The following is a 25,092-nucleotide window of genomic DNA, read 5'->3' on the forward strand; positions in this document are numbered from 1 at the left end:
ACAACATCATATACACATTCACCTTCACATGCAGCTACGGCCAGCCACCTAAGCCCAGATTATCACCAACACCAGAAAACAATCACCCGTAAGTCCATAACCAACCACACCGATATATGCGAAGAAACTTATCAACAGCACACACATCATACACGTCCACGCACGTACGCATACACAACAACAATCACGCAGATAAGTATCAACACCACAAAATCACGGACACCACTACCCACAACTAGCCACCTAAATACAGAGACGCCACTCATTCAAATCTATTCACGAACCACATTCGCGGTAACCAATACCGCGACCCACAACAGTCACCCCAGCAATAGCCCCGCAACCTCTTGATTGGATAACGGTTGGTTGTACAGGTATAAAGGAATCGAGATAGATATAGACTTCCATATATCAAAATCATCAGTATCGAAAAAAAATTTGATTGAGCCATGTCCGTCCGTCCGTCCGTCTGTCCGTTAACACGACAACTTGAGTAAATTTTGAGGTATCTTGATGAAATTTGGTATGTAGGTTCCTGGGCACTCATCTCAGATCGCTATTTAAAATGAACGTTATCGGACTATAACCACGCCCACTTTTTCGATATCGAAAATTTCGAAAAACCGAAAAAATGCGATAATTCATTTCCAAAGACGGGTAAAGCGATGAAACTTGGTAGGTGGGTTGATCTTATGATGCAGAATAGAAAATTAGTAAGATTTTGGACAACGGGCGTGGTACCGCCCACTTTTAGAAGAAGGTAATTTATAAGTTTTGCAAGCTGTAATTTCGCAGTCGTTGAAGATATCACGATGAAATTTGGCAGGAACGTTACTACTATTACTATATATGTTCTAAATAAAAATTAGCAAAATCGGATGAAGAACACGCCCACTTTTTAAAAAAAAATTTTTTAAAAGTCAAATTTTAACAAAAAATTTAATATCTTTACTGTATATAATTAAATTATGTCAACATTCAACTCCAGTAATGATATGGTGCAACAAAATACAGAAATAAAAGAAAATTTGAAAATGGGTGTGGCTCCGCCCTTTTTCATTTAATTTGTCTAGTATACTTTTAATGCCATAAGTCGAAAAAAATTTACCAATCCTTCTGAAATTTGGTAGAGGCATAGATTCTATGACGGTAACTGTTTTCTGTGAAAATTATGTGAAATCGGTTGAAGCCACGCCCAGTTTTTATACACAGGCTCGGCCGTTAACACGATAACTTGAGCAAAAACTGATATATCTTTACTAAACTTAGTCCACGTACTTATCTGAACTCACCTTATCTTGGTATAAAAAATGGCCGAAATCCGACTATAACCACGCCCACTTTTTCGATATCGAAAATTACGAAAAATAAAAAAAAAATGCCATAATTCTACACCAAATACGCATTATGCAAAAATTCGGTGAGTTAGCTGCTGAAACGGCTAACCTGAAAATGTCTTTCACGGCAATTGAGAGGAGAGTGACTGCAGTTGAGAACGCGTGCTCTGATGTTCTGATGCTGCGTAATGAACTTATCGAAGCTCAGGCCCAACTCAATGCTCTTGAGAGTAGTTCTGTTGCATCCGATTTAATTATTACTGGCATTCCACAAACTGCTAATGAGTGTTTACCTGAGCTTTTCTCGAAAATTTGTTGTGTGGCTGAGCACAAAGCACCACCACTACGAGATGTGTTTCGACTGCGAAAGGGAGTGGGTAATAAACATCAAAAAACACACAATTCACCCATCGTTGTGAAACTGTTTTCTGCACCTGACCGAAATCAACTTCTGAAATCTATCGCTGTGTTCTGCAAGTCAAAAAAGAGATCGCTTGCGCTCTCTGATGTTGATTTGCCGGGTTATGGATCAGTGTTTTTGCATGAAAGCTTACCAAAAAAACTGCGAGTGGTGATGACACATGCCTCTGTGCTTAGGCGGCAGAAAAAGTTAGCGTCGGCGTTCTCAATTCGTGGCAAAGTTTTTGTTCGGCACAAAGCAGGTGAAGAGGCGAAAGTGGTAAGCAGCATAGCTGAGGTGAATGCTGTCATTGGGACATGAGTGCGTAAATAATAACATACATTGTATAACTTGCGAATGAACGTTTTGGATTATTTAAGATATGTTTTTTACCTTTTCATTTCCCATCTTACTCTCTTAAATATACTTTTTTCTATCTCTTTGATTCTGTGCTGCAATCTACATTATTCAAATGTTTACTATTATTGTTTCTTCTTAGTCTTTATTCTTCCCATGCATAATTTTATTTGTTATGATCTCCTGCATTTGTTTCTGTGCTGTTGTTTTTATGTATTTAGCACCGCTTGTATTTGTTCCTTCTCCGACTGATGGACTCAAACCCCTGTAGGAAATCTGCCTTCAGCATAAACGAATATCACAAGATAGTAATTAACATTTTATGCAAGCAGTCTAATGGATTTAACATTGTGCATTTCAACGCTCGTAGCTTAAATAGAGAGAAACTGGATTATGTGAGGGATGTTTTTGCTGAGTCGAATGTGGACGTTGTTTGTGTTTCAGAAACCTGGTTTTCTAATGACATATCCGATTTCTACTACAATATCCCTAACTATAGACTTATGCGCGTTGATCGAACATCTAAAAAGGGAGGAGGCGTTGCCATCTATTGCAAGACTTCCCTTAAAGTTAGAACCCTAGTGGAATCAAAAAACAATGGTGCGGAGTTTATTATTGCTGAAATCTCAGATAACTCGAATAAAGTATTAGTATCATGTGTATACAACCCCCATAAGTGTTTTCTGTTAGACTCGTTCTTTGCCGAGTTATCCCCGTTTTTGATTGATTATGAGCGTTATGTTATATGTGGTGACTTTAATGTTAATATTCTTGTTGATGACTCTTATACCAATAAATTGCTCGATCATGTCTCAGCTGCAGGTCTCACCATCGTAAACACACATTTACCAACAAGATATTCGCAAAATACGACTCCGAGCTTGTTAGATCTCTTTATCACGTCAAGCCCGGACCATGTTCTTAAGTTTGACCAAATTAGCTTTATTTCGGACCATGACTTAGTTTTTTGTACACTGGATGTTACCTTTAATTGCCCTGTTGATACTCTTACTACTGTATATCGTGATTTTAAGTCTATAAATGTACGCTCGTTGTTTTGGGATTTGTCTAATGTCGACTGGACCGCGTGTTGGAGTATTGCTACGGTGGATGCGAAGCTGAACTTTTTGAATAAAACTCTTGGTACACTTTATGATACGCACGTCCCTCTAAAAAAAAGTGAGTGTTAAAACTAACTCTGTTCCTTGGTATAACGGCAAAGTGAGATATGCAATTAAAAATCGTAACAAGCTTTACTCCAAGTGGAAGAGGAGCAAAACCGTGGTTGCCTGGTCGCAGTATAAAATCGCCCGGAATAAAGCCACTGATATTACCAGAAAAGCGAAACAGATGTACTGCGATTATAAGCTAAACCCCTCACTACCTTCAAAAGACTTATGGCGCAATTTGAAAAATCTAAATATACATGGTAAGCAGCAATCTGAGTGTCAGGTTGATCCGGATACCCTTAATGACTATTTTGTTAGCTCAGGCAACCGCCGGGTCAATCCTGTACCTTATCATATAACCAGAAACCTTTCACCGGAGAATAACTTTGAGTTTAGGGCAGTGTCGGAGGAAGAGGTTCTAAAATCACTTATGGCCATTAAGTCCAATGCAATTGGTGAAGATGGAATATGTTTGAAATTCGTGAAACTATTGCTGCCATATGTTTAGGAACTCTCTATTAACCACTGCTTCACAACGTCATGTTTTCCAAAGGAATGGAAAAAGGCGTTGATTATTCCCGTCGCAAAAATAAATAATGCAGTCGAGCTTAGTAATTATAGGCCTATTAGCATCTTATCTGCTTTTGCAAAAGTGTGTGAGTCTTTGATGGCTTCTCAAATTTCAAAATATGTCCTAGATCATCATCTTTTAAGCCCGTTCCAATCAGGGTTTAGATCCAAGCATAGTTGCTCTACTGCAATAATAAAAATACTTGACGATATAAGAGTAAAATTCGATAATAGTGACCTTACTCTCCTGTGTCTCCTTGATTTCTCTAAAGCATTTGACTCAGTCAGCCATAGTCTCCTATGCAAAAAGCTTGAGTCCTATTTTGGCTTCTCTGACAGTTCTGTAAAGCTTATGGCTAGTTATTTGGCGAGAAGGACCCAGAGAGTGTTATGCAAAGGCTCTGCATCAAAACCATGTACTGTTTCCTCGGGTGTACCACAAGGCTCTGTACTAGGCCCCCTCCTGTTTAGTCTTTTTGTCAATGATGTGTTCTCTGTTTGCCAGTACGTAAATATCCATGCTTATGCCGATGACATTTAATTATATTTGTCTAGCCGTGTTGGTCTCGTCGAGGATTTGTGTTCTAAAATTAATAGTGATTTGTCTGCAATTTCGAAATGGGCGTTTGAAAACTGTCTCTGTTTAAATGCTCAAAAGTCCTATGTGTTGCCCATTAGTAACAGTGTTGTGCACGTTGAAGATATTCCTAAATTGTTAGTTGGAAATAGTGTTCTTCCGTTTACTGACAAAATTAGGAATTTAGGTTTTGTGATAAATTCTAAAATGAACTGTGTTGACCACGTTAATAAAGTCGTGAGTAGTGTTTATTCGGTTTTACGCAGATTAAGAATGTCTGCCTCGTTTACTCCCTTAGAGACAAGAAAAAAGCTAGCTGTTCAGCTTATAGTCCCACACATAACGTACTCAGAGCTAGTTTATAGTCAGTTTGATTCTGCCTCGTACCACAGAATTGATGTTGCGTTCAACAATATCACGCGTTATGTCTACGGCCTAAGGAAATATGATCACATCTCTCTATTTAAGCGCGAAATACTGGGATGCAGTATTTTTGAGTACATTGAGGCGCGAAACTGTATTTATATGTTCAAGCTCATCGAGTTCAAAACCCCTCAATATCTTTACGAAAAGCTTAAATTCCCAAAGTCTTGTAGGCACCGCAATCTGATAATCCCCAAATATTACTATCTGGCCTCATCGCGGCTATTTTTTGTAAATGCTGTAAGGCTTTGGAACTCTATACCTGATTTTCTCAAGGGTGCTTTGAGTAGGAGCAATTACAGTAAGGTGATCCATGATTACTTCAGCTCAGCGTGAATATTGTGATTTCAACATAACTGCATGACTACATCTCTTTCACTTCCTATCTCTGTTTTTTCTTTCCTACCATATTTAAATGGCTCTACTCTTTAGTCTTAAGTGTGTATTTAAGGTTTAACATTAAGTTTAGTTTTAACATTAATATGAATTATAAGAAAATCGTTTTGTTGTTAATCTTAAACTCGAATTTAGTTTTATGGTAATTATATTGTATTTATAAAACGGACGATGTGCTATAAAAGACTCCGTCTTACTGTCACAACCACTTTGTTCAACTAATAAATTTTAATTTGAATTTGAATTTGAATTTGAATTTGAAATACGAAAAAAGACATGAAACATGGTAATTTGATTGGTTTATTGACGCAAAATATAACTTTAGAAAAAACTTTGTAAAATGGGTGTGACACCTACCATATTAAGTAGAAGAAAATGAAAAAGTTCTGCAGGGGGAAATCAACAGCCCTTGGAATATTGGCAGGAATACTGTTCGTGGTATTGCATATATAAATAAATTAGCAGTACCCGATAGATGATTTTCTGGATCACCCTGTTCCACATTTTGGTCGATATCGCGAAAAGGCCTTCACATATATAAAAAAGGGCCACTCTCTGTTAAAACCCTCATGAATACCTTTAATTTGATAGCCATATCGCACAAACACAATATAGAGTCACCCCTGGTCCGCCTTTATGGCGATATCTGGAAAAGGCGTCCACATATAGAACTAAGGCCAACTCCCTTTTAAAATACTCATTAACACCATTCATTTCATACCCATATCGTACAAACACATTCTAAAGGCACCACTGGCCCACCTTTATGGCGATATCTCGAAAAGGTGTCCACCTATAGAACTAAGGATCACTCCCTTTTAAAATACTCATTAGCAACTTTCATTTGATACCCATATCGTACAAACACATTCTAGAGTCACCCCTGGCCCACCTTAATGGTGATATCTCGAAAAGGCGTCCACCTATAGACCTAAGGCCCACTCTCTCTTAAAATGCTCAGTAACACCTTTCGTTTGATACCCATATCGTACAAAAATTCTAGAGTCACCCTGGGTCCACCTTTATGGCGATATATCGAAAAGGCGTCCACCTATACACCGAAGGCCCAATCGCTTTTAAAATACTCATTAAAAACTTTCATTTGATTCCCATATCGTACAAACACATTCTAGAGTTACCCTGGTCCACCTTTATGGCGATATCTCGAAACGGCGTCCACCTATGGAACTAAGGATCACTCCCTTTTAAAATACTCATTAACACCTTTCATTTGGTACCCATATCGTACAAACATATTCTAGAGTCACCCCTGATCCACCTTTATGGCGATATCTCGAAAAGGCGTTCACTTATAGAACTAATGCCCATTCCCTTTTAAAATACTCATTACCACCTTTCATTTGATACCGATATCGTACAAGCACATTCTAGAGTCACCCCTGGCCCACTTTTATGGCGATATCTCGAAAAGGCGTCCACATATACAACTAAGGCACACTCCCTTTTAAAATACTCATTAACACCTTTCATTTGATACCCATATCGTACAAACACATTCTAGGGTCACCCCTGGTCCACCTTTATGGCGATATCTCGAAAACGCCTCCACATATACAACTAAGGCGCACTCCCTTTTAAAATACTCATTAACACCTTTCATTTGATGCCAATATCGTACAAACACATTCTAGAGCCACCCCTGTTCCACCTTTATGGCGATATCTCGAAAAGGCGTTCACCTATAGAACTAAGGATTACTCCCTTTTAAAATACTCATTACCACCTTTCATTTGATACCCATATCGTACAAACACATTCTAGAGTCACCCCTGGTCCACCTTTATGGCGATATCCCGAAAATGCCTTCACATATACAACTAAGGCACACTCCCTTTTAAAATACTCATTAATACTCATTTGATACCTATATCGTACAAACCAATTCTAGAGTCAGCCCTGGTCCAACTTTATGGCGATATCCCCAAATGGCGTCCATCCATAGAAATATGGCCTACTCTCTCTTAAAATACTCTTTAATACCTTCCATTTGATACACATGTCAGACAACCACAATCCAGGGTTACCCTAGGTTCATTTTCCTGCATGGTGATTTTCCCTTATTTTGTCTCCATAGCTCTCAACTGAGTATGTAATGTTCGGTTACACCCGAAATTAGCCTTCCTTACTTGTTGTATTTAAGCTTAAATAATTTTTTTTTCACTAACTTTGATCATTGTCTTAATTTTTCTCTAATACGTATGTACAAATTTTCGTGGTTGAAATTTATGAAAATTTTCTTTATCACCAGATTCCATGTTATACGTACATAATAGTTTTCATCACCACTTACCCAATAATCTTCACACGTGCTGCACTTAGACACACCACTTTATCTTGGCAAGGCATTTTAGCCTACAAAATTTTAATTTGCGCAATTGCCTTATTTCTCACTGAAATTTTCTGTTTACATAATTTAGAACTTTTTCATTTGTGTTTTTTTTATTTCGCAAAAAAAAACTTATGTGAACTTATTTACATACATACATATGTTCTATGATATGTTGCACGGGATAACATCTCTTCCCCACCATAGCGCAGCAATAAAGTAAATACCGACCTTATGGACCGTGAACAATAAAATTCCCCTACAGAATATTGGCAAATTGTAACAGCTAGCATAACTTGATGACCCGTACGAACTTAGTCAACTGCGTTGCTCAATTTGAAGTCACCCTTTTCCCAAAGCCTTTTGAACATAAAAGTGGCAATTAGTTCTTCCCGTTTTAAAGAAATTTCGGCTACATCTACTTTTTTAGAATAGTGGAAATGTGTCCAAAAATATGCCGACTCGGCCCTATAGATTTTGCAGCTCATTCCTACTATAACCTTCGGCGACGTAGCCCGGCATTGTATTACGTACCAACTCTTGGCCAACCGTTGAAACATACCGGCACGAGCAAGTTTATTTCCCTAATCTTTGATTTTTACATAGATTCGGTCAAGTGGCGGCCGAGGTGGCCTGATAATAGTGTACATGCCTACCACTCCAAAGGCCAGGACCGTGGTCAGCAGCAATAGTGGTTTTTGGTTCTTTGCTTGGTGGTTTTACATGTTTCCATACAAAAGCAATTGTGAATTGGCGTTTTCTTGAAGTTGGGGAGTATGTCACCCTTTTTTCATGAAAACAGTCCGTTACTGCTACATAGATGTCTAACAATACGTCAGTACGAACGTATTAGGTAAATCTATTGCTCGGCTGTCTGAGTATAGGCATATCTTACCGCCGCTTACACGATTCTCTAATAGGAAGCTACACGCTTTTTCTAAACCTAGTAACTCTGCTTTAATTGTTGTATTAATGTCGTTTTATGTGGCGGGTTTCCTAGCCCAGGGCGGGGATTATTGTTACATTACACCTTTGTATAAATAATGATACCATTGATCTATAAGCCAGCCGCCCATGATGGTCTTATTTCAAGGTGAATGGCTATCAGAAGCTTTTCTGCCTGTGTGAGGAGGGTACTATTACCTAGAAGGTTCAACTTGGTCATATCAAATCGTTCCCGAGATGGTTGTGATAGTACCTTAACGTACCGACTGAATCTATGTCCGGCAAAGGATTATCAAAGGATTTAAGGAGTGTCTTTATCGTTAAAACAACAACGTGCGATGTATAATGTAGACATTAGCTCGTTAGAACATGCTCATGATGTCCCGAACGGGCATCTGAAAAGTTGCAGCTACTCCCTTGGTATCAATTAATATTCCACCAAATGTATCTACCTGCTGCCTTGTCCGTCCTCCTGTTGTGTGTTCAAAAACATTTTCCCATGATGTAATATATTAAAAACTGCTTTCTTTAATACTCCAGGATAGGAGTAGACTGTTATTACACGCCCAAAAATGTCGAGAGGGAGTTCAAAAGACAAGTTTTACCTCGGTATCAGTAATCCGTATAACAACCCCTGGCCGATCCAAAACCGGGGGTAGAACACCTTTGTACATACAAGTTTCAACGCTAATTTTGCAAATATCTTTTGGCATCAGTAAAATATGTATATACTTTCAGGTTATCAATATCGAGCTAAAAACGTGTTTTTCGACACCTCTGCCGACATTTTTGCTCGTTTATAAGCATTCCACCTCTGTCCTAAAGTATTACCAGCAAAATTGATGCGTTCACAAGAAGTTTATAAGTTAAAAACTTCTAAAAATTTAATAAAGCAATATTCAATTCATAACTTTTATGATAAAATTGCTCAATAATCAAGCTACGTACACTCCTTGCTGTATTTTATGATTATTTAAAAAGTATGAATTTAAGTACTATTTCAAAAAGGGGCCATCTTTTATGCCCCCTTTCTTGTGTACTTCCAAAATACAACCTGGAGCTCACTGGAGCTAAGGGCGTTCGATATGACAACTGCCAAATCTTCCTCCACCTTCTATCATTACATTATGGTTACGCCTACTTTCTTCCCTTTTTGTGTGCCTGATTTATTATGATTCACGCTCACTATTCACTATAATTTTCACTTTTTTTATTATTTCTGATTTTTCAAAAAAAAAAGCAACACGATCACTGAAAGAAAAGGTGCGTACGTATTTTCATTCATTCAGACCGGAACTGAGGGTTCCATGTGGTCAGTCAAAGAGAACACTAAGTAACATTGGAAACGAATAGGACTTTTTCTCCTTCTTTTCTTTTCAGCTCGCATCACTTCAGCCTTGGTACCTGGACTGCAGATGAGCGCGGTGCGTCAAAGTAAAAATCGGTAACATACACAACACATTTATTTGATGTTCTCTCTTTCGGTTAACATTTATAAACATTTGTGTCTTTAAAACTCATGCACATTGAGGGTTTTACAAACCAATTTGCCTGAGTTAGAGATTTAGCCATTTTGTTGAAAGGGTGTTCCCTTAGAGTCTTGTTTTTTTTTTTATATTTTTCTGAATTGAAGTAAGGATTTTCTCATCCTGATATTATTTGGTTAGAAGTTTTACTGTATTTTCATCTATTCACAATTCCCATTTTTTTTCTTTGAATGACTTGTGTAGGTGAATTCACATTATTCTTGAGGGAAAAAGGTGATCGTACAATGAGTTATTGTGAGCTAACTTTAGTTTGGATAAATTATTCCTCCCTTCCTTTATATAATCTGGATTTTTTTATTTGAATTCCAATTTTTTTGATTAAGGCCAAGTTTATTTGATTAGTCTTAGCATTGTTACTAATGAAGATTCCTAGTACGTAAGGTAATACCAGAATTGTAAAAAAATAATTTATTTAATTGCCTTTTCTATATCATTTTTTTGAAGTTATAAAACAAAAACTAGAGTCTAAGTTACCTCTTCGTGTAATTTGATTTTTCTCTTGAATTTTGAATTTTTATCTTTCTCTTGATTTTATAAAACAAAAACTAGAGTCTAAGCGACCTTTTCATTTAATTTGAATTATTTTGAATCTCCACAATAAAACCTGTTTTTGTACCTACATATGGAATGTGAAAGAAAAAAAAATGAGTTGCTAACTTGATCAGATTGGTGTGGATGTTGCACTAGTGCAACGAGAGGGGAAGTAGGTTGCACGGACCTTTGACTATAACGACATTGACTAGACTAGGACTCATTCAGACGGACTAGTGTCAGGATTTGGGGGCACTGTAAGTAGATAGGAGTCAGCACAGTACCCACGGTGCGGTGCAAGTTGCACTGCAGAGGGGGAGGGTAGACTCCACCTGACAGGGCAGGCCTTCATCTTGTTCCCCCTCTTAACACCGCCCCTCACGTTTATTTCTATTTGTTTCAGCTTTTCTTTCCTTTATATACACATGCAGGTATGAACCCTTTTTGTTCATGTGGCTGCGGGTGAGGTCGGTAGTGCAATACCCCGCCCAAGACGACGAGCTAGCCTGGGCCCGCAATCATACCTGCTTGCCGCCGCTCCTGTCATTTGACATTCCCGTTGAAGATGGATACCTTGGCAGAATTGAAGACGGAATGTAAGCGTTCAGAACGGGTCATGAAAGAAAATCGTAACAGAGCGAAAACCGTGAATGAATTGGCATTCCCAGAAATCCCACTTGTAGACGAAGCATTAAATCCAAAGCCAATAGAAGCAATCGGTAACCCTGTTAGGAACAAACCCTCATATCAGCCACAGATGAGCATGCCTAGCGCAAAAGGCGCATCCCCAGCCCATGCCTCCACGTCACAGAACGGCCCAAGGTCCACCATCAACGCGTTTTGTCCATCACCATTCCATTTGATGCTGTGTTTTTCTTGTGGTATGCCTGTGGATTATTTCGTCAAAAACCCTTCCGAAGCGAAGAAGGAACCGCGCTGCAAGTCATCTTTCCACGACATGGTGTGTTTCGCATGTTGGGGTGACATGTCCTTTTGCGTCTTCAAACCTGAAAAGGGAAACTGTGCACTGGCGGAGATAGCCGGGAACTCCTGCCAGGGCAAGGAGCCCCCGGTCAACAACAACCATACCAATGGTTGAAAAGGGAAAGAAATAAAAATGATTTTTGTGGTAGGAATGATAAGAAATGCGATGAGACCAAACGGGAAATGAAAAGTTTACATCAGCGAAAACTTGAATATGAGGCAACTAGGAAAAGAATATTTTGCGAGTCCTTAGAAGGGAGGAAGGGTAGAAATTTTAGGAAAATTCAGAAAATGAGAGAGAAGAGGAAAGCTTATAAGAGAATCCTTAATAAAATAATTTCAACTATAGTGACAGTAAAAGGCGATAATAGATTCTTTGCACAGACAAAAATAGGCGGCAAAGATACTTTAGCATTATTAGACTCGGGAGCAGGCGCTAGCTGCTTAGGCAAGAACGCAAATACATTTTTGGTAGGGAAAGAAAAGCAGGTGATGCAGATATTAGGTCAGAACATTAGAACGGCGAATGGGAACGAAACCCCAGAAATAGGAGTGATTACACTACCGGTTGAATGGGATGATATGACAAAAGAGCTAGAGTTTTTAATAGTACCAGGGCTGCAACAGGAAGTCTACTTAGGCATCGACTTTTGGAAGACTTTCAACCTTAACCTAGTCAATCGGGGATCGATAAAGCCCTCAATGGATAGTGCCGTCGCAGAGCTCGTACCCGCCGAGGGCGACCTATCGTTCGACGAGGTTCAACACGATCTCTCACCCACAGAAACCCAGGCCTTAGACAAAGTGAAAGCGCAGTTTCCGTCATTCGCTGTACTGGGTCTAGGCAAAACCGATTTGGAAGAACACGTAATTGAAGTCGTAAATGAAAATCTCCCAGTGAAACAGCGTCATTACCCCATATCTCCTGCAATACAAAAGTTAGTTTATCAAGAGCTCGACAGAATGCTGAGTATAGGGGTAATCGAAGAAAGTAATAGTAGTTGGAACTCACCTGTTGCACTGGTAATTAAGGGAACCAAGAATCGGCTATGCTTGGACGCTAGGAAAGTGAACGAACGGACTGTGAAAAATGCATATCCTCTGCCGCATATCGATGGGATCTTGAGTCGTCTCCAGAATACGCGATACATCTCAGCCATCGATTTGAAAGATGCTTTCTGGCAAATCCCTTTGGAGAGGAAATCCAGAGAAGACAGCCTTTACGGTGCCTGTTGTTGTTGTAGCGATAAGGTTGCTCCCCGAAGGCTTTGGGGAGTGTTATCGATGTGATGGTTCTTTGACGGATACAAATCCGGTAGGCTCCGGTACCATAGCTCCATTAAGGTGCTAGCCCGACCATCTCGGGAACGATTTATGTGGCCACATTAAACCTTCAGGCCATTCCCTCCCTTCCTACCCCAAGTTCCATGAGGAGCTTGGGGTCGCCAGAGCCTCGTCTGTTAGTGAAACAGGATTCGCCGCGGATAGATGAGGTTGACATTTGTGTTTGGAGAAGCTATATATTGCGCTGGCAACCTGAAAGGTTCCGCTACACAGCCCCTTGAATCTGGTATTTTAGTCGCCTCTTACGACAGGCATACCTACCGCGGGTATATTCCGATCCCCTAACTCGCTGGGTAAACTTTACGATGCCTGGTAGGTCGTTTTACCATTTTACAGTAATGCCGTTTGGTCTGTGTAATGCGGCACAGAGGATGTGTAGGCTTATGGATAAAGTCATACCCGCTACGTTACGTGAGTCCGTCTTTGTGTATTTGGATGACCTCTTAGTGTGTTCAGAAAGTTTTTCGTCTCATGTTTACTTGAAAAGGTCGCTCGTTGCTTAAGGGAAGCGAAGCTAACAATCAATGTGGAAAAAAGTAAATTTTGTTACAAAGAGGACCGCTACCTCGGTTATGTATTGGGCGACGGTTGCATAAGAACGGATGCAATTAAGGTGGCAGCTATTAGGGATTTCCCGGAACCAAAAACCCTCAAGCAACTCCGACGGTTCCTGGGTATGTCAGGCTAGTACCGACGATTTATTCAGGACTACGCGACGATAGCAGCTCCGCTGCACGACTGCCTCACCAAGGACAAGATCAAGAAATTTAACATGACAGACGAAGCGAGAAAGTCCTTCGACAGACTAAAACAGAGCCTCATATCGGCACCCGTACTGACGCACCCGGACTTGGATCGACGATTCTACATTCAATGTGATGCATCTACTCATGGCATCGATGGAGTCTTGTTCCAGCTGGATGACGAAGGAAATGAACGTCCCATAGCATACATGTCCGCGAAACTAAATAAAGCCCAAAGGAATTATAGCATCACGGAGCTTGAATGTTATGCTGCCGTAGTAAGTGTGAAGAGGTTTAGGCCCTACGTCGAGGGTCTGCCATTCACTGTCATTACTGATCACGCAAGCCTTAAATGGCTAATGAATCAAAAGGATCTGTCTGGCAGACTCGCGAGGTGGAGCCTAAAGTTGCAAGCATTCGACTTTGAAATACAGCATCGCAAAGGAGCACAAAATATTGTTCCAGATACCCTTTCGAGAATACACATGGATGAACTTGACTGCAACGACAGATGTTTAGACGTATCATTAGATGCACCAGGCTTCACGTCAGAAGAATATACAGAACTCATCAAGACGGTTACAGAAAACAAGGACAGATTACCTGACATCTGTGTGTCGGACGGATACGTCTGTAAACGAACGCAATTTGACAGGCAGGGGGGGCTTCAGCAGGACCAGCTCTGGAAACTCTGCGTACCATCGGAAATGCGGCAGTGGTTGGTGGCAGCATAGCATAGCTCGCCTTCTGCAGGTTACGGTGGCATCCACAAAACACTAACGCGTATAGGAGAAAAATATTACTGGCCAGGGATGGTTGCCGACGTGCAATCCTATTTGAAAGAGTGCGAAATATGTAAGGGAAATAAGACGCAGAATGTTTTCCACCGACCAACGATGGGAAAACAGCATGTAACCGCGACCATTTCAACGTCTGTTTATTGATTTCATGGGACCCTATCCCCGTACTAGTGATGGAAATATCTTTGTGTTTGTGTGTCTTGACCATTTTTCGAAATTTGTGTTCCTACAGCCCATGAGAAATGCGACATCAGCCGCAGTTGTAAAGTTCCTAGAAAAACAGGTATTCCATATTTTCGGCGTACCAGAGTTCATCCATTCAGATAATGGCAAGCAGTTCATCTCTGAAGTTTTCAACACTTTCCTTCCTTGATACTGAGTAAAGCATGTCAAAACTGCGTTCTATTCCCCACAAGGAAATGCCGCTGAACGTGTTAGCCGTTCAGTGCTCCAAATTGTCCGCTCTTATATAAACGACAACCACAAAAATTGGGACAAACATATAAGTGATGCCGCGTTCGCACTACGTAGCGGAGTGCATTCCGCAATAGATTGTTCACCTTACTTTGCCACATTTGGCATACCAATGGTGCAACACGGGACATCGTACGAGATATATAGGAAGCTTGGAACAATAAAGTAGGCCGATTACTCGATTGATTCAAAAGAGCACAGAATGCAATTGTTGAGGAATAAAATTATGCAAGAACTAAAACTTGCCCATGAGAAGAGTGCAGAAGCTTACAACACAAGGAGTCGAGACGTCAAGTTCCAAGTAGGACAGCTAGTATACAGAAGAAACTTCAAACAAAGTTCGCAACCGGACAACTACAACGCAAAACTAGCTCCAAAACAAATTAGGTGCATCATCCTCAAAGTCATATGCAACTCGATGTATGAACTGGGCGACACAAACGGGAAAAAGATTGGGATTTATCACGCCAAAGATATCTTTTCGGCGTAAATGGTCAGACGCTGTGCTTGTCACATGTTACTGTGCCTCGTCCTGTTAAGTGTCATTATTAATGTCGTGGAATGTTCGTACATTGTCCTCCTGGGTCGTAGTGATGTATCCTATCTTGACTACCATGATTAGGTTAGGTAAATACTAAAATTTTTTTTGACTTGGCCATAGTTAATGATTATTTACGTATTTATTTATTTTCCCTTTTTTTCACTTGACTATAGCTGTAGGCACCCTTCTGTGATAGTTTTTTATTAATATTGAACTACTAACAATAACTGGGATATAGCTTTTTAAGACATCCATCCGTGATATTTACACTCAAGTTTATTGACTGGAGACAGCATTCGGGACTGTCAAGAACGCGTGAAGACAGTAAACTTTGATATAGATGTATAGATGTAGCAGAAAAATGTAATACCATAAGTGTTGTACATCGTAAGGTCCTTGTGAAAAGTTTAGTGTAGACATGTCCCTATGTAAATAGAATGAAATCCAAAGATATAAGCCCCGCATCTGATCGTGGGTCGAGGCCACACGTTGAGCGAAACACTGGGAAGAGAACAGGCCGCGTTATTGAATTTCTTTACGTACAAGCTCCATATTGCAGGCAACATCGGCGGATACGAGCCTGTAACGACAGCCCTTGTACAAACTACGCCCCTGTGCTTCCTGTAACGACGGTCCTTGTACAAACTACGCCCCTGTGCTTCCATGATCACTCAAAGTTATTCTCGCAAGTAAACATAACTACAAACAGCAAACAGCCTCTACATTACGTGCACATGTGTGTGGGTATCTTACTTAACATTGTGGTCGACAGGTTAGAAGCCTTCGATGGTCTTCGAGTGATTTTTTTTTACGAAAATAATTCCACCGCAAAGCCAAAACGGTAGTGGCAACAGGACAAAGAAAAAAGGAAAGTCCATAAAAGGGCCACTATTCCATTCCTGACGGTCACAAATCGCAAGGCAAAGTGTCGAGCGGACGTCTTATTTCGCGAAGTGAAAGTGAAGAAAAATAAATAAAGTGGCGTTGTTATTTTTTTGTGTGGCGAACTTACAACTGTGCAGTTTAAACTTATAATAAAATATATTAAAACCTTTTGGGCCCCAACCTAACCAGGTTAAAATACCTGCCGCCACCAGTTTCATCATCACCATCAACGGTAAGTCACCCATGTCCACTCCAAAGCCACTCAACCCACATCCGTAGATTTAATTCCAAGTTCCTACACCATTTCTAAATTCTATCTATTGTAGTTTTTTGTTTCTTTCAACACACCACAGGTGCGAGGCACCAAAAATCGCTGACCGTCACCACACCCATCCACAAATACACAGAGAGACAATACACTACACCGAACACAAGGGCAACTCATATTCCATCTCATAAAACACCACAAACAGACTCCAAATAAAGGGATCCACCAAGTCACGAACAACACCACAACATCATATACACATTCACCTTCACACGCAGTTACGGCCAGCCACCTAAGCCCAGATTATCACCAACACCAGAAAACAATCACCCGTAAGTCCATAACAAACCACACCGATATATGCGAAGAAAGTTATCAACAGCACACACATCATACACGTCCACGCACGTACGCATACACAACAACAATCACGCAGATAAGTATCAACACCACAAAATCACGGACACCAGTACCCACAACTAGCCACCTAAATACAGAGACGCCACTCATTCAAATCTATTCACGAACCACATTCGCGGTAACCAATACCGCGACCCACAACAGTCACCCCAGCAATAGCCCCGCAACCTCTACAAACATAAACGTCGGTAACGACACACATAAGAACACACACCATCGACATCCCTCACACCACCAGACAGTACTTCACATCACATCGCATGACCATACATCACATCACATCAGCATTTATCATATCACATCGCATCACATTACTTAGTCACGTCATATCAAACAAGTCGCCACGGTAAGTTATAGTCATCCAATCCCTGGTGTAGATTGGTGTATCAAAAAGCGAAATCAACAGGCGAAGTCGGGAGCAGATTGCTAAGAAAAAAAGAGAGCGTGCTCGCCACCACTAAGGAATCGCCGCAACAACACCAGTATCGCACTACCAACCTAAAGGAAGTAAAGCACGGCGGCGACCGATAAGAGTTCTAAACATTTTTGTATTTAAGCTTAAATAATTTTTTTTCACTAACTTTGATCATTGCCTTAATTTTTCTCTAATACGTATGTACGCATTTTCGTGGTTGAAATTTATGAAAATTTTCTTTATCCCCAGATTCCCTGTTATACGTACATAATAGTTTTCATTACCACTTACCCAATAATCTTCACACGCGCTGCACTTAGACACACCACTTTATCTTGGCAAGGCACTTTAGCGTACAAAATTTTAATTTGCGCAATTGCCTTATTTTCTCAAATTTTCTGTTTACATAATTTAGAACTCGGGTTCGAATCGAGCTCAAGGTCTAACAATAATTTTTTATCATTATTGTTATGATAAATTTTTTCTTAATTGAAAAAATTTTTAAATTAGAATAGAAGAAAGAAAAAATTTTAGACAACTGCCAAAGCTCGTTGTATAGATCCATTTCGCGAACTGCTAAATTCCTTCATCGGCAACGTTTAGGCGCCGCTGCTATAACCATTCAGCCATCACAGCGGTTTTTTGTTTGTCTTCATTAATCCTACTTCTATTCTGTTTCGTGCCAATTGATATTCACAACACTGCGACATCTGTTGCAGAATGGCTGTGAAAATTGGACTTGTTTGTTGGCAATGCTGCCATAGTGTCATATTTTATTGACACTTTTTTCCCCGTGCTCTGGGATGTATTAACAATTTTTGTTGTTATATCGGCCTACTGATTTTAAGATCGCGGGTTCGAATCGAGCTCAAGGCCTAACAATAATTTTTTATCATTATTATTCTTATGATAAATTTTTTCTTAATTGAAAAAATTTTTAAATTAGAATAGAAGAAAGAAAAAATTTTAGACAACTGCCAAAACTCGTTGTATAGATCCATTTCGGGAACTGCTAAATTCCTTCATCGTAGGCCGATATAACAACAAAAATTGTTAATACATCCCAGAGCACGGGAAAAAAGTGTCAATAAAATATGACACTATGGCAGCATTGCCAACAAACAAGTCCAATTTTCACAGCCATTCTGCAACAGATGTCGCAGTGTTGTGAATATCAATTGGCACGAAACAGAATAGAAGTAGGATTAATGAAGACAAACAAAAAACCGCTGTGATGGCTGAATGGTTATAGCAGCGGCGCCTAAACGTTGCCGATGAAGGAATTTAGCAGTTCCCGAAATGGATCTATACAACGAGCTTTGGCAGTTGTCTACAATTTTTTCTTTCTTCTATTCTAATTTAAAAATTTTTTCAATTAAGAAAAAATTTATCATAACAATAATAATGATAAAAAATTATTGTTACGCCTTGAGCTCGATTCGAACCCGCGATCTTAAAATCAGTAGGCCGATATAACAACAAAAATTGTTAATAATTTAGAACTTTTTCATTTGTGTTTTTTTTTATTTCGCAAAAAAAAAGGGAAACTTCTACTTTCTCTCCGTTCTTTTTGCGCACACTTTCCCTATAAACCCTTCTTATTTTCTTAATCCGTTTTTTTCATCACGTGAAAACCTGCTTTTCCTTCCTTTGGTCGTTGTTGCTATTCCACACAAAAAAAAAAGAGAAGGGGTACACATTTCTTGAAAACGTTTTTTGTTACGCCTACTTTCTTCCCTTTTTGTGTGGCTGATTTATTATGATTCACGTTCACTATTCACTATAATTTTCACTTTTTTTATTATTTCTGATTTTTCAAAAAAAAAAAAGCAACACGATCACTGAAAGAAAAGGTGCGTACGTATTTTCATTCATTCAGATCGGAACTGAGGGTTCCATGTGGTCAGCCAAAGAGAACACTAAGTAACATTGGAAACGAATAGGAATTTTTCTCCTTTTCTTTTCAGCTCGCATCACTTCAGCCTTGGTACCTGGACTGCAGATGAGCGTGGTGCGTCAAAGTAAAAATCGGTAACATACACAACACATTTATTTGATGTTCTCTCTTTCGGTTAACATTTGTAAACATTTGTGTCTTTAAAACTCATGCACATTGAGGGTTTTACAAACCAATTTGCCTGAGTTAGAGATTTAGGCATTTTTTTGAAAGGGAGTTCCCTTAGAGTCTTGTTTTTTTTATATTTTTCTGAATTGAAGTAAGGATTTTGTCCTCCTGATATTATTTGGTTAGAAGTTTTACTGTATTTTCATCTATTCACAATTCCCATTTTTTTCTTTGAATTACTTGTGTAGGTGAATTCACATTATTCTTGAGGGAAAAGGGTGATCGTACAATGAGTTATTGTGAGCTAACTTTAGTTTGGATAAATTATTCCTCCCTTCCTTTATATAATCTGGATTTTTTTATTTGAATTCCAATTTTTTTGATTAAGGCCAAGTTTATTTGATTAGTCTTAGCATTGTTACTAATGAAGATTCCTAGTACGTAAGGTAATACCAGAATTGTAAAAAAATAATTTATTTAATTCCCTTTTCTATATCATTTTTTTGAAGTTATAAAACAAAAACTAGAGTCTAAGTTACCTCTTCGTGTAATTTGATTTTTCTCTTGAATTTTGAATTTTTATCTTTCTCTTGATTTTATAAAACAAAAACTAGAGTCTAAGCGACCTTTTCATTTAATTTGAATTATTTTGAATCTCCACAATAAAACCTGTTTTTGTACCTACATATGGAATGTGAAAAGAAAAATAAAATGAGTTGCTAACTTGATCAGATTGGTGTGGATGCAGTGCAACGAGAGGGGAAGTAGGTTGCACGGACCTTTGACTATACCGACATGGACTAGACTAGGACTCATTCAGACGGACAAGTGTCAGGATTTGGGGGCACTGTAAGTAGATAGGAGTCAGCACAGTGCCCACGGTGCGGTGCAAGTTACACTGCAGAGGGAGGGTAGACTCCACCTGACAGGACAGGCCTTCATCTTGTTCCCCCTCTTAACACTACCCCTCACGTTTATTTCTATTTGTTTCAGCTTTTCTCTCCTTTATATACACATGCAGGTATGAGCCCTTTTTGTTCATGTGGCTGCGGGTGAGGTCGGTGGTGCAATACCCCGCCCAAGACGACGAGCTAGCCTGGGCCCGCAAGCATACCTGCTTGCCGCCGCTCCTCACCTCCCCAACAAGCCAGCCACGTAACATATGCGCGTGTACTTGTGAGCGACACTTCCACAATTACAATTGCATACTTTTGGGAGTATCTCAGATAAGATATCTGTATGTGTTTGTGCGTTGCTTCTCCGCTGCGTGTACGTACATATGTGCAGACATAATGATTGATTTATGGATGTGCATACAAGTCACTCTTAGCATCTCCTTAGAGATGACAGTACCCCTTAGTGTTGCTAATATTCGTAACAATATTAAATGATGTTTTGGAATCATTTCTGAATACGATTGTGATGCATTTTTCCATAATATTTCATATGCAATTTTTTACTATATAATAATCATATTTCATCAGAGGGTGAAAGTGTCCTGAAATGAGCTATTTGAACCAAAGGTATTTGGCAATAAGTAACTTGACCAATATACACACACGACTTCAACATCTAACATAATCTATCAAAATCACGGTAATAGTCTAGAACAGGGTCGACTGCTAATAAGCGTCCAAAAATATGGAGAGAGGTGTTAAACGACGAGTATTGATCTCCATAGTATTTTTGCGCAGAACACCTTTCTGCGTTCTTATAAAAAATTACCCTGACCGGTCCACCATTGCGTGCAAAATCTCTTTGTACACAAACTTTTTTCAGTGCACAACAACATTACAACAACCACATGAAAATTGCCAACTTCAACTGCAAATATATCCGGACGGATTATTGTTGTCGAGGTCAATACGCGTCTTTTGACACATCTCTTGATATTATTGGACGTGTATCAAAATCACAGTTTGTTGTGTGTGATTAGAGAATAAAGAATATCGTTCTTTAAATATAACTTGATGCTTTTGGCAATCGTATCTTATGGGGGATGTTGAAGCCGTGTCCATGAGTCGATCAAGTATAACTTACCTGGGGTTCAAGCAGCTCACAACTTGCGTACTCTGGTTCCATCTAGTATGTCTTTTCTAGGATTTCGCATGTGGAGAAACGGTAGCAGACATCTTAGGTTAGGAGCACAATTCACATTTCTTTTATTCTTGAACATGTTTTGTATATGTATTTATGATTTTTCTGAATTTTATGATTGAAAAAATTTATGTAAGTCATATATGTATGTAATACTTCTATATTGCTACAAAAAGCTAAGTACATTCCCCAACATCAGAGTGCCGATATATTGCTGTTTACATGTTTTTGTTTTTGTATTCAATAATCTAATGTACCAAAATTTAAGTTTTTCCTTGTCACACTTATGCTGCTACAATCACAAAAATTTTATAGGCTGTCTTGCTTTGATTTCGCATCCAAAACACATTGCGAGCATTTTCTATTAGCAATATAGGAGTATTCATATATGATGTAAGTGAAGAAAAATCAGATTTTCAGTGGGAAGTACAATTTTAACAAGTATAAATTTCATTATTTAGTCAACAAAGGTAGTCTGAAAAGATTAAGAAAGTTGAAATTATTAAACTTTTTTTATCACCTAATGTTAGCAACTTTCATTGAAAAATTATTCCAAAATGTGATTGAAAAATTGTTTTCAGTTTTTGATTGATTAAATCTTAAAATTGAATCATCAAAGTTATTCAAAAATGATTTTAAAAAGTGATCACTAAAATTAATCATATTTTGTTATTTGTATATGTAAAATGTTTACCCGCTTTTGAAAAGTAGGAGTAGTAAAAATAAATGCCTTGCTACGAAAGCCATTATACTGTTTTTTTTTCAGCATATCAGTGCCACCTAATGCCAATACAAAAGGGATACAAAGGACCAGTGCGAGCTTATATTATTACTTTAGGCATCGAATAAAATTAAGAAACTTAAACTGTGATGTATAGTAAAATTCAATAATGCATCTAAGGTAAACTGACCTCAACTTCAACTGCAGTTGAAGCTTTTATCGAAAAACCGGACATAATTAGGAGAGGTGTTATCCATTATATAGTTCAACTGTTGGAACTTTGCGCACTTAAATGGGTTTCGGATTTGATGAAAAGTTTTACAGTCACACTTGGAAGTGATCGTAATACCTTTAAATGTGTTTCTATCTCAAAAAACCCATTTTTCTTTTCATCTGCTCTGTTGATTTGACATTGAGAATCGGAAGTAAAACATATGATCTTCTAATATATCATACAAACTTGATCAGAAGATCTCCCAAAAGCTCTTGACAGTTTAATTCATGATGTATTACTAATGTTCCCAAGTTATTATTTGGGAAAAATAAATATTATTATAAAATTTGTCAGCACCAGAAGGCGCTAATCCGATCGAGCCGGATTCATATATTTTAAAATACAATCCATAACTGTAACATTCCTCTTATCTTAGTGAACAAATTTTTAGGCCAAAACAACAACAGTTTGTTACAATTTTTTGTAACTATATTTAGAAATCCATTGTTTTAGCGAAGTATTTACATAAATAAGGTGTAATTGGGGGGAAATAATTCATTTTCTACTAAATATTTCATGAATTGATAAAGAGTTATGTTGGTTTGGTCATTTGTCAGAATTTGTTTGAAGGATGCAGTACTTTAGAATTTTATTCAGACACTATCTCAAAATTTGTTTCAAAAACTATCTGAGCATAAGTTCAATGCATTTGGACATAAGAGGGAGTTATTGAAAATCATGCTGAGGTAAGGCATAAACTGTGCATACACTTTTTGCTAGGCCCTGCAGATTCAAAGATATAAAAAATTTTTACTTTGCGAGGAAGGATCTCGAAAACTTTTTATTTTTTTGCAGATTTGTTTTTTTCTCTCTAAGCTCTGTTTTATTACAAAAAAAAAAATAAGCTTTCACTCAACAAAATCGATGGACTAATACAAAAGTTATAAGCATTCATGTAAATATTCCCATTTAATACTTAAGTACCCTACTGGTACATATGTGTTAGTATTCGTATATCAGTTAGTTAGTTTTTGCGTTTTTTTTTTTGTTTTCTCTCTAAGCCCTGTTTTATTACAGAAAAAATAAGCTTCCATTCAACAAAACCGATGGACTAATATAAAAGTTATAAGCATTCAAGTAAATATATCCATTTAATATTTAAGTACCCTACTACTACATATGTGATAGTATTCGTATATCAGTTAGTTAGCGAATATTAACTCATATGTGCCAGTAGGGTACTTAAGTATTAAATGGATATATTTAAAAAAAAAACAAATCTGCAAAAAAATAAGTTTTCGAGATCCTTCCTCGCAAAGTACAATTTTTTTATATTGTTACAAAAAAAATGGAAAAAATCCGTAATGATTGTTCGTTATCTTTGAATCTGCAGTGCCGAGCAAAAAGTGTTGTATGCACAGTTTATAGCAAATTAATTTAAAAGCTTCAAACCGTTTTGGAATTGCTCAATTAGTTCTTGAGATATATATGATTAAGTGGACCCAATTTTTTTTTTTTTTTTTTTTTTTTTTTTGAAAAAACCGTCATTCGTAAATGTCTCAAAAACGTTACCATAGAATTAAAAATAACCTTGACTTTCAAATCAGGGGGTGATTTTACATAGGAATTTCATAATGGCGTCTCTGGTGCAAAAAAAAATTGGAATTTGTGATCCAGTGTAGTTAATAAATTCATCATTAAATTTAAAAAAATTGTTCTAAGGAATTATGCAATTCAGTACTTATCGGGTATTTGTAAGCTGATTGCTTTCTATTCCTACTACTAATATTTTTCGAAAAATTGCAAAGAAACAACAGTTAACGGATGTCAATTCTATTTGGGAGCAAAATGACTGCAATTGTCAAAAAATTTGTCAGCCGAGCAAAGCTATTGTGATTGAATCATGGGACATAAGTATGTGTCGTTCATAATAAACGAGAGATATGAAACACCTTTTTACAAACTGTAAGGTTATTTTGGAGGCTGATATTAGCAAAGAGGATAAATACAATAAGAGCCGTCACTCGTTATTTTGTGGCGAGTATCTCGCTGGAAATTGAAAAAATTGATGCCGAATGTTTTCTGAGAGGGACATTTTTAATTGTCTCGCATTTATCCATGCCGTGTAGGCCCCTTGTGCAACTGTGATTTTTGGAAAGAGAATTAAATAAATTAATTAAATACAGTTGAAAAATAAACACAAATACCCCACGAAAATGTATAGAAGACATTTATAAACATCTCGCCCAAAAAAAAGTAGCGACTACCTCTCAGTATACATCGAGTAAATGCCAAAAATATAACGAGTGACGATTGTATTTATCCTCTTTGATATTAGCGTTAGATAAAAAATCGAATGCTCATTAGAGTTCTAAACTGAGTTATCAGAATCAGGTTGCCATTTTGGTGCTTTTGAAGCCAGATCTAGCTCTTTTTTGCGTTTAGCTCCAAAAATTCCGGTTTAGCTCCTAGCTCTTTTTTTGGCCCTTTTTAAAATGTTCCCCCTTTTTGGCTCCAAATCT

General features: G+C 38.2%; 1 protein-coding gene across 3 annotated transcripts in view; it reads right to left on the reverse strand.

The window, feature by feature from the left end:
* LOC137253334 (uncharacterized) overlaps positions 1 to 25,092 on the reverse strand; it is a 135,495-nt gene that overhangs the window by 83,533 nt on the left and 26,870 nt on the right. The window contains exon 2 of one of the 3 annotated variants that reach the window (XM_067790079.1): positions 21,579 to 22,110. The exons of the other annotated variants lie outside the window; for them this stretch is intronic. The gene's annotated coding sequence lies outside the window, so the exon portion shown is untranslated. The remainder of the gene's footprint in view (positions 1 to 21,578; positions 22,111 to 25,092) is intronic. 3 annotated transcript variants of the gene reach the window in all.

The sequence above is a fragment of the Eurosta solidaginis genome, chromosome 5 (genome assembly GCF_040869045.1).
Source record: "Eurosta solidaginis isolate ZX-2024a chromosome 5, ASM4086904v1, whole genome shotgun sequence".
NCBI classification, from domain to species: domain Eukaryota; kingdom Metazoa; phylum Arthropoda; class Insecta; order Diptera; family Tephritidae; genus Eurosta; species Eurosta solidaginis.